Source organism: Rhinopithecus bieti, unplaced genomic scaffold (assembly GCF_001698545.2).
Source record: "Rhinopithecus bieti isolate Rb0 unplaced genomic scaffold, ASM169854v2 scaffold_5130, whole genome shotgun sequence".
NCBI classification, from domain to species: Eukaryota; Metazoa; Chordata; class Mammalia; order Primates; family Cercopithecidae; genus Rhinopithecus; species Rhinopithecus bieti.
Genome location: NW_016804792.1, coordinates 2,143,865 through 2,156,525, shown reverse-complemented (window position 1 = coordinate 2,156,525; position 12,661 = coordinate 2,143,865).

The following is a 12,661-nucleotide window of genomic DNA, read 5'->3' as shown; positions in this document are numbered from 1 at the left end:
GGCATTATATGCTTTAAAAGCAAAGACTTTAGAGCCAGATGGCTTGCATTCAAAATCCACTGAAGTCACTTTCTACACATGACCACATGGAAAAGCAACTTATCTGCCTCACAGAGTACAATCATGACAAATAATTAATATCTGTAAAGATAAGTGTTTTGTTTTATTATTTATTATACTTTTGTATTTTCCAAGCATTATGAAAAGTATTCATTCTATATATTTAGATGTTCTGTAATTTAGTGCAGAAGAATTCACTATTGTTAGGTTATTTATTATGTATTTTATATATTTAATACTAATAAATATCTACTATATTACAAGTAGTATTATGATTCATGGTTCATTTCGTTTGAATTTGCCTACTTTGAATATTTCTATGCCATTTTCTTTTTTGTGTCGATTATAAGCATCAGGCAATAGGACTTTAATCCCAACGGCTTTAATTCAAGAGTCATTGCTTTGATCAAGTTTATTTATTAAACTGCTCTAGTTAAAGTAGAACCAGATATAATCATGGCAAAAGCTTAATAATATTATTAATAAGATAAGTGACTAACACATTCTTTGCCTGTGTATATGTTTCATTATTCTTACAAGCAGCCTTTTGGCTTATTTTGAGAAATAATTTAGAGGTAATTCAGTCTCACTTTCCACTCAATGTACAAGATTCCAAAATGGTTGTCAATTAACTTTCATCACCAATAACTTGCACCTATATGTCCCTCTTCATCCCATCTCCATGCTTCTTTCCAGAAGTATTCATTATCCTGAATTTTAGGTTTCTTTTTATGTTGCCTAGTTTAGAATACATTTATATGTATTGTGCTTGGAAAATATACTGATTAATTGTAATGGTTTTGAATATTAACAATAATGGTATTTATACTGTATCTAGTATTTGTATTGCTATTTTTGTTCAATATTATTATTTCTGCATCGTTTATATTTCTAGACTTCATCCACTTCGTTGCTCATAGCAATAGTTTATTCATTATCACTGCTGAAGATATTTCACTGTGTTTATTACTACAGTGTATTTATTCATTCTCTTGTTGATAAATATTTGAATTTTTTTCCCAGTCTTTTACTATTATGAACAGTGGTGCTATGAAGATTCATGCTAAATCTCCTGGGGTACATGCACTTGGGACTGGTGAATGTTTGACTTCACAAGATGCTTCTACATTGTTTTCCAAGGTAGTTACACTAGTGAATATTAATATGTAAGTGTTTTACCTCGACTCCTTGATTTTGCCAATGTAGTGCTACAAAATGATATCTCTTTGTACTCTTCATCAACATTTACATGATTACTACCAAAGCTAAAATGAATGTTTCACATAGTAAATAGTAATATATACTGCCTTTGCTCTAAAATTTCTGTTCATGTTTTTTTCTATTTATTAATTAGGTATATTTACCATTCATTTTTGTTTGCAAGGGTTTTTTGCATATTTTTTAATTCCAGCTTTGGTCTGTTACATGGGTTGCAAATATCTTTTTCTACTTTCTGGCTTATCTCTAATCTTTAAATAGTGCCTTAATGGAGGTACATTCTTAATTTTTTAAGATTAAACAGCTAAGGACTCATCAATTCCATCAAGGTGTCCCTTAAACTTGTACCTGGTGCAGGCAGTTCTCCCTTAGCACCTGTTCAAATGCTTGTAGAACAGCCTTTGTCATAAAATAGTTTATTTTGGTGTTTCCTCAGTTTGACTGTGAACTCCTTCAGAATGAAAATTTGTAATTTCCTCATTTATTATATTGGAGTAAACATAATTCATTTCTCACAAGTTTGCTTTGAGTATCAAATGAGCAATTGACTGTAACATATTTTGTTGGTTTAGGTTATATTAAAATGTTACATCGTATTTATAATATACTGCTCTAATGACTCCAAATTGGTCTAGCCAGCGTTCAGGTACACAGAGACTACGGAGTTTATGCTTTTGTTATTACATTATGATTGAAACCACTTAAGTGCTTTCATTAAACTACCCTAAGCACAGTCTGTGTTAAATTTCTGCCCAAGTAATCCAAGTCTTCCCCGCAACACCCCCAAACAGAACACTGCTACGGTATGCTTTTCTTCTTTAAAAGTGGAGGAGAGTAAGATATTTGTTGGGAAAAGAAAGTCCCAGGGTGCTGGAGAAAGTTAGGGTGTTTGTCTGCATTGCACGAATTTCTGCATACATGCTCCTCCAACACTAGTGACAACTTCACCCTGAGAAAGTCACATTCATTCTCCTGTGATCTGCAGCCCATGCTTGAGTATGGTTTCTCAGGTAGGAACCTACTGGGTGGGAACACGGGCAGGTTTGTAAACTTACAACAAAGCCACACTAACTGGACCCCATGGTAATTGAAAGTACAACCTTGGCCTTTTTGTACCACACTGTAATCAACTGAGTTGGGGAAATTGTTTCCTCCGATACCAGGAACAGGGATAACAAGGAGAACGTGGCCTGAGTATACCAACCGAGCTCCCTGGGCACAGCTGGCTTTTTCAGAACGCCTTTGCATGAATGGGCACAGTGGCATGGCACTCCCAACAGGAAATGTATATTCAGAAAACCTTTTGAGATTTCTCCCTGTTCTCCTTCCCTTGTCATTCATTATTTTATTTCCTTTAGGTTTGATTAAATAGCCTGCTCTGTTACCAGAACAAAATTAATGATTCAAGTGTACAAGGAACCAAATTAATCTCTCTTGACCTTTCTAATATGAAGTGTAATCTTTTGTGGCTGTAAGAAAGAGAACTTTGTACAAACTGAGGTTAAGCATGATTAAAGAATGCCTGTGTAACATGAAAATATTCTGCACATTATTTTCCTGGTGAGAGGTTTTACAAAATCAGGAAAATACTGTTACAGATATTTTGCTTTAAAAGATCATTATCTTAAAGGTAATGTTGGAATCCTTAAGGTTTGGGAGAGGAAGAATTTTAGAAAAAAATACAATTCTATACATAAAATGGAATTCAATATCTTACTGTTAGTTCCTTGCCATGTCTAAATTTTCACTATAGGAGAAATACTGTGAGTCGTAGCAGCTACAGGTTTTACATACTTGGTTAATTAGCAATTCTTACCAAACCGAGTGTATCATTTCTCTTTAGAATCCTACATGGCCTCGATTAGACATATTTACGGGAAAAGTCAATGGATAAGACATTAGAGGCCAACCTCAAAGTCAGAATAGAGCAACCGTAGACCTTAGAGAAGTGCTTTATTAGCCAAGAATTGGTTGGTTATTGATCCTGGTCTGTATCCCTGGTCACAATAGCACTTACCCTAATTTTTCTAGTGTAAATATAAGTAAATTTGAATGGGTGTTGCTGAAACCAATCTGTAAATCTACATTTTGTGGTTTTGGTTGTAATTGTAGTTACTGGAAGGTTCAATATCTGGGGCATGTGGAGGAGACAAGGCTGTGGCCTGGTACTCTGCTCTCTGCAAATACCTCCTGAAGCACTTTCTCAAGGGCTATTAAAGCGACTCTGGCTCTCTCTACTCAGAAGCACAGAAACCACATGGGTACTCAGCCGAAAGGAAACTGGGGGCTGGGATGAGTATTGTCAGAAGATAGGTTGTGCATTTAACTTAGACTCATTGTCCCCCCCTGAGGTCAACCAAGCAATTAAGGAAGAAAGATATGAACAGTTTCACTGCTTTTCTGAAGGTAAACAATAATAAATTCACATTGGTTGCCACATTGTCATTCCCCAGCCTTTGAGTCTTCTTTTCTTTTCCTTTGTTTGTCTCACCCTCATCTTATATTTGATTTTAGAGAGTTTATAACAAACACTGTATTCTTATCACAGCCTAAGTTTGAGTTGTACTGGGAAACACCTCCCCTTAACAGAAGATGCTAGAGGGTTAATGAGGGTTAATGGGTATTGTATTTCACCTGGATATTGCCAAGAAAATTTTAGCTGAGACGAAGTGGTGGTGGGAAATGGCTTCGGTGATGATGAAACAAGCACAAATAAAGCGTTGAAGAAATCACACCACTGAAGACCATGAAATTGGGATTTTGTGAGTCTGAATTACTGAATGCTGAGGTATCATCATTTTCATTCTTTCCAAAGAACTCTGTACCTTTAACTTCCATTGAAGTTAACATTACCTAGAAATTGTTTCTGCAAAAGGAAAAAGTAATAATTAGAGATGTGAAAAAAATGATGTGAATTAAATTTTCTGAACAATACCTGCACACACACACACACACACACACACACCAAATCATAACAGAATCTTCAGAAGAGGCGATGAGTGGTGAAGATGGATCTTCTGGATCTTATACAACAGCCAGTTATCTGCTTTCTGGCTGGAGAGTGGTTGTCCACTTGTGTCAAGTAAGTAATTTGTGTTTACTGGGGGGCAATCTATTTAACTCCAAGCAATGTTTTCTTCTAGTTGGCACTTCTGTTTTTACAGCTGATGTCTCTAGCTTCAGGTCCTCACCATCTCTTTGTCCCAGCCACAGTGAACAAATAACATTCTCCAAAACTTGTATCTTCAGTTCATATTTCAGTGGCTTGCCACATGCTATTTCCTCTGCCTACTACACCATTCACACCTTTTTCTCTACCTGGCAATTATTTGCACTCTGGAGACTCTCACCAAGTGTTGCCTTCTCTGGAAAGCAAGATGCCTCCCAACCCATTCTATATTCATGCAGAAATATGTGCTGAATTCTAACAGTATAATAGCATCTCAGTTATTCCTGCAAAACTGTGAGCTCTCTGGAAAGAGGGAGAGTGTGTTGGTTTGTCTGTCTATAGAAAGCAACCGTCCTACTGTTTGTGATGCCATCGCTACACTCAATAAGTATTGACTGATGGATGAATGCACGGGTGAATAAATAAATGAGTGAGTGTGCCGAAGTCTCTTGGTAAGCCTAGGAAAGCCCATCAAAGTAAGGCAGAATTTACAACCAAAATGCATGTTTAAGGGTTAGGTAAGTGACCTAAATTAAAGTGACGTGGAGTGGCATTTATGTTGCCTAAGCAGATTGATATATATATGCAAGATTCTTCTACTTTTGAAGATTAACCAGAAATTTTGCTTTATATTTAGAACCAAACATCTTTTTAATTTTGGAAATTTACTATATTTTGTGTGGTCCACACTGTCCCAGATAAAATTATTCACCAGAAAATTCTGTAGTGTGAGACATGCCCAGCTCTGTTTCTCCAACAAAGTAAGATCTCAGAGTCATTGAAAGATAATGAATGATATGGACAAGACAAGGTGCCTTCAGGACCTCAGAACTAAATACACTTAGAGGGTTGACCAATTGCTTGGGTAATGAAGCCAGTTACTTGGCCTTGGAATTTATTTTGCCTAAGAGAACTTGTATGGAATCAGGAAAGTGTAATGTCCAATGTTCAAGACAGTCTCCATTGACAGCATCTGGGAATCCATTATCAGTGAGGTCATGATAAGGCAAAGAGAGCTAGAAAGACAGAGAACCCAAGAGCACATGTCAGCCAAAGCCACAGAATACAATTATCAAGATGTATCAAAGAGAGAGGCTTATTTGAACAACAGATGATTATCTATTTCTATGGAATCTACTAGAAAGCTACTAGAACTATTAAGTGAATGTCTTATTCTGTTTTATGCTGCTATAACAGAATACCTGAGACTGGGTAATTTATAAGGAATATATCTTTATTTCTCACAGTTCTGGAGGCTGGGAAGTCCAAGATTAAGTGCCAGCCAGCATCTAGCGAAGGCTATTCTCTGCTTCCAAACTGGAGCTTCTTTCAGAGTGGAGGAATGTTGTGTCCTCAAATGGCAGAAAGCTGAAAGCAAAAGTGATAAGCTACTTCTGGCAAGACCTCTAGAATGACATTAGTCTACTCATGAGGCCAGAGCCTTCATGCCCCAAATACCTCCCCAAAGGCCTCACCTCCCAATACCATTGCATTGAGGATTAAGTTTCCAACACATGAATTTTAAGGAACACATTCAGACCGTAGTAGTAAGTTTAGTAGTCACAAGATATAAAATCATTGCAAAAATAAATTGTATTTCTACATTCTAGTAACCCAAAACCGAAAATTAAAATAAAAAACGTCAATTACAGTATCATCAAAAATAGGAAACTAGGGATAAATAGGAAACATAAAATTAAAAAAATAGAAAATAGGGATAAATCTGGGGGAGAAAGAGATACGAGCCTGGGAATGGTGGCTCGTGCCTGTAAACCTAACAGTTTGGGAGGTCATAGATATAAATGTAAAACATAAAAGTATACAACTTATAGAGGAAATAAATTCTTTATAATTTTGGATTAAGTAAAAATATCTTAGGTAAGATGCAAAAAGTCCAGTCTGTGACAGAAAAGAAATTGGTAAATTGAAATTCATCAAAATAAAACTTCTGCTCTCCAAAGACATTAAGATAACAAAAAAAAAAAGTCACAGACTGAGAGATAATTTTTTCAATTCATATATCTAATAAAGAACTTGTACCCACAAGATATGAAGAACTCTCAAGATACTGTAATATGGAAACAAACAGCCTAACAGAAATGGGCAAGTGATTTGACACTTCATCGAAGAAGACAAATAGATGACTCATAAGCACATTAAAAAATGCTCGGCATCATTAGTCATTGGGGTATCCAAATCAAAACTACAATGAAATACCACCTTATGCCCATTAGAATGGGTACAATCAATAAGTCCCACATATCAATCGTTGGCAAAGATTGGGAGAAACTGGAATTCTGTTACACTGCTGGTAACAAAATAAATTGATATAACCACAGTGGAAAACAACTGGGCAGTTTCATAAAAAGTTAGACATATACCTGTCATATGATCCAGCCATTCTACTTCTAGATAGTTGTCCAAGAGAAACAAAAACATATGTTTATGGAAAGATTTATTCATAAATGTTCATAGAAGCTTTTGCAATAACCAAAACTGGAAACACCCCAAATTTTCATCAGCAGATGAATACATCAACAAGTTGTGGTATACAATACAATGGAATGCAACTGAGCAATAAAAGTTATGAATTATTGACACGCAACTACAGGGTTGAATCTCAAAATAATTATGTTAAGAAAAATAAGCTTGGCCAAAAAAATACATGTGGTATAATTTCATTTATATAAAATTCTAGAAAAGGAAAATGAATGTATAGTGACAGAGAACAGGTCAGAGGTTGTACAGAGGCAGAGGGAAGGATTACAGAGAGGTAAGAGGAAACTTGCAGGTAATAGATCAGTTATTATCTTGATTGCTATAAAGGTTCCATAACTGTGTAAATAAGTCAAAACTTACTAAATTGCACATTCTAAATATACAGTTTATTGTGTGTTAATTATACCTCAACAAATCTATTAAGTGAAATATGGAGAAGACTCCATCTGCTGGGTTGGCCTGCAGTGTTGAAAAATGAGCAGACCAAGGTCATTCCTGGTTCCAGAAAAGATGACTCTCCAGCTGTTTCTCCATGCAAGGACTTAGGCCTGGGAAAAATGAGTGCATCTAAGATACTGGGTCTGGGTACAAAGCGAAGGAAGGCAATCACCTGGTTACTAGAACCAAGACGCAAGGTCAGAGTCCCTGTTGCTGGACTCTTGAATGAAAGCTTCTAGAGTTTCTCATGAGAACAGAATTGTTCTGATATCCTAACAAGAGATATCAAGGGTCCTTGTCACGTATGGTGTGAGGCTGAAGAGGCAGAGCGCCAGCCTTCCAGCCCAGTTATCTGTCCCCTACACTGGAACACACTTGAGCTTCAAAATGCCTCATTGCAGTTCACCTGCCCTATAAAGTATCTCTGCAAGGTTCTAAGGGTTTCCTTCTCTTCTTCCTTTTTAAGGAATTCACCTAAACTATCCTAGACCCATTTCAGCAATTTCAGTTTTTAACATCACCTATAGTCCTCTTGCCTATTTTACATGTTGAAGAAATGTTTCCAATAAGGAAGGTGCTATGCTAAGTTCTAGAGATACATGTAACCGCCTACTGGCAGAAATGCTCTGAAATACATTATACAGATATCTTCTTGCTTCAAAGGGGTGAGGAGGGCTTCTCCTAAAAAAAGGCACAGGGGGATGACCAATGTATGTACCTAAGCCTCTCCACCCCCTCTCCTGTAATTGCTCACTCTCACTTCCACCCTTACACCTTTTTGCTGATCTACCTCAGTGTCTCAGGTCTTTCACCTCCTTTCCAACAAGTTCACACTTAACCCCATCCACTGGTCTTGCTATGCTTACTGATGATCTGGATCTTCTAATACACACACACACACACACACACACACACACACACACACACACATGCTTGTAGTCATTATGTCCATGTGGTTAAAAATCAGTTTTTAAAATTGCTCACTTATTGCACCTATACAGTTGAAGAATAAGATTCTTTACTGGCAGAGGTCATATCTTCTATGCTTATTTGCCCCTGAAGAGTTCTGTTCCCATAAATGAAGTCATCTGGAGGGAGGCAGACTTAATGACACCATCTTGGTTTAGACAACCATCTGATTAAATAGAGCCCAAGCCTTCCAGAATTGACAATTCACCTCTTGTGTAGCACACCTATAGTTTAATTAGAAACCATTAAACATTTGCAGCTCACTCTAAAAATAGAGATTCTGACAAAAAATAAGTAATTGGGCAAACTTGTAAAGTTGATTGCCATATGGTTCAAAGTGGCAAAAATGACTAAAGCAACTTAAAGGTCCGTCCACAGGAGAACTGTTAAATCAATCATGTCATACTCATCCCCTCGTGTATCATACAGATATTAAAGAAATGAGATCTAGAGAATGATCCCTGCAGTACACAGGAAAATGAAAAATACAATTATACACATGGAATAATTTTACTTTTGAACACACATAGTATATGTGTACATATATACCCATTTGATTTTGGCATCTGGGTGGTAGGATTATAGGTGGTTTTTATTTTCTTTTATATACATATTTTATTATTATTTCAGAATTCCTTGCAAAGAGCAGGCATTACTTTCATAATCGGAAATTATTTTTTTCCACTTGAGCAAATATCCACTATTCACATCTCACCACTGGCCTTGGCTGTAGGCCAGAAAGTCCATTCTCAGGATGTGGGGAGAGGGAATGGATCTTTCTTGTATAGCTGATGGTTCTGACCCCTGACCTCCTCTTTGATTAACACTGAGACCAGCTGACTAATTTAACATGTGCCATTTCATACAGATGGTTAGAGTAGCCTTTTAAACAATGCTTAAAGATGGTCAAGTTTACCAAAAAAAAATTCATCTTCAAAATGTGCCTTTGCTCATACCTATTAAAAACTTCTTCCTCAGAGCATGCTCTGTCTAATGTAAATCCATATTTTAAAATTCCTAATGAAAGTTAATCATTGTATACAATGTACAATATATTTTAACACATAGTAACAACACATACTGTGGCTGTATTAGTTTCCTAGGGCTGTCATAACAAATTTCCACAAGCTAGATGATTTTTTAAAACCAGATTTTGGCCAGGCATGGGCTGATTGTTGTAATCACCACAATTTGGGATGCCAAGGTAGGAGGATCACTTGAGGCCAGGAGTTTGAGACCATCCTGGGCAAAAAAGTGAGACTTCATCTCTACCAAAAAAAAAGGGAAAAAGTTAAAAAAAAAAAAAAAAAAGTGAGATTGAGTATGGTGGCTCATGCCTATAGTTTCAGCACTTTGGGAGGCTAAGGAGGGCAGATCACCTGAGGTCAGGAGTTTGAGACCAGCTTGGCCAACACAGTGAAACCCCATCTCTACTAAAAATACAAAAGTTAGCCAACCATGGTGGTGTGCGCCTGTAGTCCCAGTTGCTAGGGAGGCTGAGGCAGGAGAAATGCTTGAACCCGGGAGGTAGAGGTTGCAGTGAGCCGAGATCATGCAACTGCACCTCCAGCCTGGGTGACAGAGCGAGACTCTGTCTCCAGAAAAAAAGGTAGCCAGACATAGTGATGTGTGCCCATAGTCCCAGCTTCTCAGGAGGCCAAAACGGCAGGATCTCTTGAGCCCAAGATTTCGAGGCTATTGTGAGCTATGATTGTGTCACTGCACTCTAGCCTGGACAGCAGAACAAGACGCTGTCTCTTAAAAAAGAAAATAATAAACACTTTGGGAGGCCAAGGCGTGCAGATCACGAGGTCAGGAGTTCGAGACCACCCTGAAAAACATGGTGAAACCCCGTCTCTACTAAACATACAAAAATTAGCTGGGCATGGTGGTGCATGCCTGTAATCCCAGCTACTCAGGAAGCTGAGGCAGGAGAATCTCTTGAACCCAGGAGGTGGAGGTTGCAGTCAGTCAAGATCATGCCACTGCACTCCAGCCTGGACGACAGAGCGAGACTCCGTCTAAAAAAAATAATGATGATAATATTAATAATAGTGATAAAATAGAACGAAAACCAGACATTTAGAGTGTTAGGTGGACTGGTTCCTCTTGAGAGTTCTGAGGGAGGAGAATCCATTCCTTTCCTCTCTCCTATCAATTCTTGGTGTTCCTTGATTTGTAAATGCCTCATTCGAGCCCCTGCCTCCATCTCTACATGGTATACTCTGTGTGTGTCCTTACATGGTCCTCTGCTTATAAGGACACCTGTCATACTGGATTAGTTGAGGACAACAACATAACTATTTTTAAGGGGGCTAGGTGGCACAATTGAATCCATAAAAATTGCCTAGAAGAATTTGTAGCATTAAATGCCCAACAAGGCCCTGCAAACACCTGGCAATGCCAATTCCAGCCCCTCTGTTCATATCCACCCTGCTAGAATTGATGAAGCATGCAAACCATGCACAGTTGGAACTTCACAGGTTTTAACATATCCAAGTTCTGTCACCCCAGGAAGCAGCCATATCGAAACAATTTACTACCTTTCCTTTATCTCTTTTGTGCTTGAGGGGCCAGGAAGGAGCTCCTGGCTGGTCTTATCTTCCCTGGGAAAGAGTCAGAGGCACTCAGATTCACACCAAGCAACCCCTGGCCTCCATCACTGCTCCCCACTGTCCTCTGGCCTCCAGTCTCTCCTCCCTTGAATCTATGGTATTGACTTTCCAAGTCAAACCAACATACAGAGCTACCAACACCCTAAACCTCTTATTCTGTGCACTAAGAGTTAAGCCAGTGTGCTCAGAGAGGCCTTCGTGCTCTCCTCTTTGATCCTCGTCCTCTGATCCACTACACGGACACTGTCCAGGAGTCAACAAACCCACTCACTGCTTTCCTCACACACACACACACACACACACACACACACGCACCTGCATGCACACACACAGAGACATGAACACACACACACATGTGCATGCACACGCACATGCACACGTGCACACACACACAGTGTGTTTCCTGCTGCAGTGCCCTTGCTCTTCTCGCTGCCTGGGATGCTGCACCAGCCCTCACAACAGGATTAAATCCTATCTATTCAAAATTCTGCTCACATACGCTCTCCTCCAAGGAGCCCTGTTTGCTGCCAGTAACCGAATGTCATTTCTCTTTTTCCTGTTCTATCCACATCTTTCCTACAGAAATTCCCATCTACTTTGTTGATGTCTTTTATATTCCTGCTCTTCTACCAGAGTATGTATCCTCCAAGGCAAATCCATCCATGCTGGCCTTAGTGAGCAAAAGCTCTCAGTGCTTCCCTGAGCCTACAGAGTCAGAAGAGGGTAATGGTGGGAGCATAGGATCTGGATGCAAACTGCCTCGATGTGAATCCTGGCTCTGCCGTGGTGTCATCGGAGGAGTGTGGCTCCTGGTTAAAATCCTAACTATGATTTCTCCGGCCTGACCATAGACTATTAAGAAGGCTTTGCCTAGCAGATCCCTCAGGGGAAACTGCCATCCCTACACTAGGTTTGGTGCACAGCCAGCACACTGCAATCTTTGAATGGAGTTGCAGTCAAGGCTTCAGAATCCCCTGTCAGGTCAGGCTCTTGCACAAGTTTGTATTCTTAGCTCCTGCTCCTGCATTCCTGGGTCACTTTATCTGAGGTCTTGCGGGGGAGGTCTTCTTCAGGCACCTCTGCAGAGACCTGTTTATGGTGGAGCAGAGAAAATCTTGAAGATACTTTTCCCCACTCTACTCCAGTACTTTTCCACTCCTAGTCTTTCCTTCTTGTCCTCTCCCTGTCACTACCTCAGGGTCCACAAAACTTCTAGAGCCTTTTGTTGAGGGCTCCCTCCACCCGTGAGATGACCCCACATCTGCATTGATCCACCTGACCTGTGTGCCATTCCATGGGGGAAAATGGAACAGGGGGAGTCGGTGCTTTCTCTGGCCTTACCCTCTTGCTTGCACTATCACAGTAAGTGATTAAAGGCTTAACTCATTTATGGCGTGCTACTTTAATTGGCTACTCCAAAACCTAGCAACTCAGTTTGCTCCTTTTCTCTCTATCTCAGCTCAGCTGAGCTCTTGACAAAACCAGGGTATAATAGAACTTAACATCCAGGAATATTGCAATAGCCAACTAAGACAATGCATGTAGCATTTTATTTTTAATTGTGGTAAAAAAAAAAAAAAAAGTAACCTGAGGTCTACATGCTTAACTAATTGATTTTTTTAATTAGTTAATTAATTTATTTATGAGACAGAGTCTCACTCTGTCACCTAGGCTGGAGTGCAGTGGCTCAATC